At 40.9% G+C, this 3,962-nt stretch overlaps 1 pseudogene; it reads right to left on the bottom strand.

Annotated features, from left to right (window-relative positions):
- Nucleotides 1-3,547: 3,547 nt before the first annotated feature.
- Nucleotides 3,548-3,697, bottom strand: LOC120035989 (annotated as a pseudogene).
- Between the last annotated feature and the right edge of the window lie 265 nt (nt 3,698-3,962).

The raw sequence follows: 3,962 nt of genomic DNA, 5'->3' as shown, positions 1-3,962 counted from the left end.
GAGTTTTAAGTCTATACGTTAAGAACTGACTGATTTACACAGGGTTGAATGCACTATATATCACAAACTGCTGGTTGGGTAAAACACTTTTAGGGTGATTTTATCACTTCCGGTTGCTCCAGGAAGCTTAGAATCAACACAGGTAGACCTCATAGTGGCTTGATGGATTGTCATTGAAGACAGGTTCATAAGACATTCATAACCCACATAGGGTTTATTTAAAGAATGCACGTTACATTTGCATATGATTCAACAGTGAAAAACATCACATCATATTGCAAACATAACACACTGTTGAATCATATTGCAAACACACACTGTTACATTTGCAATATGATGTGTTGAATCATATTGCAAACATAACACACAGTGTTACATTTGTAATATGATGTGTTGAATCATATTGCAAACATAACACACAGTGTTACATTTGCAATATGATGTGTTGAATCATATTGCAAACATAACACACAGTGTTACATTTGTAATATGATGTGTTGAATCATATTGCAAACATAACACACAGTGTTACATTTGCAATATGATGTGTTGAATCATATTGCAAATGTAACGTGCATTCTTTAAATACTTTAGAAATACAAAATTGAACGTCCTGATGACCTCAGGATGGCCGGGCAGTGTTAGTGGTTCCTCTCCATCGCTCGTTGCGTGGTAATTTCATCATGTCGATTTTGGTGATGGTACCCCCCCGTTGAAACATATTGCAAATGCACAAAAGTCAACTAGCAAGTCAGTGTCCATCAGTCAATTGGATATTGTCAGACACCAAACTGATACCATCTGACACTAAACTCACTTTTTCCAACTCCTTTAGAAGCCAACTATAACATATTTCAGAGCAGGCCCAAAATTCACAGCGCCTTCCATTTAAACCATAATAAAACAAATAATACGTAGTTATGTTCTAGCTGCGGGTCCAGTTCTCACATTATGTTTAGCCCTATGTGAGGCGACCTCGAATCCCAAGTTTCGGCTCGATAGGTCATTCGGTGCCCGAGCAATACCTTAATTGGTGCTGAAAATCCACTTTTTTCATTGCCTTGCTACGGGGTCCTTGAATGAGCAATCAAACAGGCTCGTTCGGGTCTGACTCTATGGGCCGAGCCGGTTTCAATGCACCTAGTCTTGAGACTCTGGGACTTTTCTAAATGTCGTCAGTTTCGTTGAGCTGAAAATGAATTGAAAACATAGCAAATACACGAGGCTGTTTATCGGTCTGAGAACCTTCTAGAGCCACATAACTCACCGTGCACAATCGACCTGAGGTCTAGAACAGGTTTGTAAAGTTTCAGAACTCTAAGTCTGACGGTTCTTTAAAAGTTGGAACAAAAGTAACTACTACAGGCACTGTCTGCCTCTTAGCCCCTCAGTGTGTCCCTCCATCATTTCTGTTTGGGTGTGTAAATTTTTCTTTGAAATCTGATGGGACTAATGACTGATTTACAGTTCAGGAGGGTTGCCTAATCACAATTATGAAGTTTTGGAAAGATTTGACATTTTTAACCCTTCAAAACAGCCCATTTGACACCAATTATGGCACTTCCGGTTGGCACAGGAAGCTGAAAGTAAAGACATATACTCACTGGAGTATGCTGTTACAGAATCCTGAGTTTTAAGTCTATATGTTAAAAATTGACTGATTTACATAGGGCTGAATGCACTATTTCTCTCAAATTGCAGGGTGCTTATTGCAAACACTTTTAGGGTGATTTTAACCACTTCCGGTTGCTCCAGGAAGCTTAGAATCGACACAGGTAGACCTCATGGTGGCCTAATGGACTGTCATCAAAGACAGGTTCATAAGACATTCATAACCCACATAGGCTTCAGGTTGAATTTAGGGGAGCAGTCAATGTATTCCTATGGGGCGAAATGTCATTGTAAACTGTTTGATGTAAACACCTTCTTTTAACTGTGAAGGGTTAATGCCACAAGCTCAAGGATAGGCTTGCACAGATCGGGAGGACCTTAAGAACATTCCTGAGGTGAAATTGTGTTTCTAACCTTAACGGTTCTCTCTCTGTCTCCCAAAAGCAAATAAAATTGACATTGAGGTCAAAAGGTCATTCGTGTCCGTTCTCTTGTAACGGTCGCTGCGCTCAGACCGAGCGAGCTACGGTCAAGCGGGGCATCTCGTTGAACTCGGCACGGCCTAGAGATAATAGTAATGCCATTGTGGGCTTTGTGTGTCTTTAAGCACCGTACTTTTTCACTCCATCCTTCCTTTTTGTGTGTGTGTGTTTGTGTGAGAGAGCTTTTCTTTGACATCTGTTGGGATAAATGACTGATTACAGTTCATGAGGGTTGTCTAATCACACAAGTGAAGTTTTGAAAAGATCTGACCTTTATTACCCTTCAAACCTGACCCTGTGGCACCATTTTAAGGTACTTCCAGTTGACATAGAAAGCTGAAATTGAACACATACCCTCCTTGGCGTAGGCTCTTATATAATATTGAGTTTTAAGTCTTTATGTTAAGAACTGACTTATTTAAAGAGGGTTAAATGAGTGTGTGTTATTTCATAAAATCATATAAAATCACAGGATTCTCGCAGAGCTTCGAGACCCACTTTAAAAATGTACGTCTGAACACACTGCAACTGGATCTGTGAATTTTTTGAAAAAAAAATTCCTCTTTGTGAACATCACCAAACGGTCAATGTACGATTTCTCTTAAATTACGATAGATAAATGGCTGGTTCTTTTTTTCCTGACACCGTATGCTTATGTACTTTGACATGAAGCGGTCAAATTAGCACCCTACTTGCGTTTTAACCCTTTAATCCCAGAAAAATGGCCATAACTCAAAAAGCGCCGAGGTCTCGACGCCATCTTGTTCGGGGCCAACTGCCCATTACTCCAAACCTACGCTCGCCGAGTTTCGTCTTCTAAATATTTTCAGTTTAGGAGAAAAGGCCGCGCTCGTTTGCCACGTGCTCGTGCGCCTGCAATATGATTTATTTTCCCTCTTGTGGGAATTTTCGAGAATGCAGAAAAAAGTCAAAAATTTGTCATTTTTATAAAACGGAAACCGAAAGTCCGAGACGTTTTTTTGAGTGACTTCCTGAAAGAGCTCTCCGACGCCCACGGCCCGACGCCGTCCGCGATTTTCTGCGACGTCGTAAGACGTCAGGTAAGGGACCGTACATTTGCAATGGGACTTTCTTCACTAACCATACGGCTCCCGTCTCAGAGTTCCCTTAAGGTATGGAAGCGCATGGGGCGCGTATGACACATCATGACCGGGGGGGGTTAGAGTGGCTTCTCAACTATCTCTTGATTGAAGTACCAGCGTGGCATAAATACAATGCTGCATTTCGCAACATAATGTTTCGACAAAATGCCAACAATGTTTTGCTACAAACAAATGTTTCCACCTTTCGATTGGTCCACAAAGTCTCTTTCACAACTGACTTCAAAGATCTCCATAAGCACAGTTGACTCAAGTCATCCTTAAGCCTGCCGCCAAGCAACGGTTTATCATTAACAAAGATATCAGGGTAAAGCGCAAACGACCACTACCATAAATTTTGCAAACGACCACTACCATAAATTTTGCATTCGAGATTCCCACATTTGGAAAATTCAAAAGGGGTCAGCCCTGCCAGAGTGGAATGGCTGAGCCTCACACTGGGTCAACCACCTTCTTGATCACAGTATTTCTTCTGCTTAGTGGAGGGAAAGTCTCTCCAGTGCCAACTTTTTCCGCTAACGGGAACCACTTTTTGTTGTGATAATATCATATCACATCGACCTGCGTTAAATGCCGTTTAGGAATGCACTTGCACACAGAGTGGTGAAAAAGTAGTTTATTTTGTTTACTAGATTATATCAGTGAACCACTAGATTCCCATCATGCAACACTGTCGAAAAAATCACCAATTACTTTTTAATATCTTAACCTATCTGATATCACAAATGTTTGCGATATGACGAAATAC

The sequence above is a fragment of the Salvelinus namaycush genome, unplaced genomic scaffold, assembly GCF_016432855.1.
Source record: "Salvelinus namaycush isolate Seneca unplaced genomic scaffold, SaNama_1.0 Scaffold1176, whole genome shotgun sequence".
Classification (NCBI taxonomy): Eukaryota; Metazoa; Chordata; class Actinopteri; order Salmoniformes; family Salmonidae; genus Salvelinus; species Salvelinus namaycush.
This window is presented reverse-complemented; position numbering and strand designations above follow the sequence as displayed.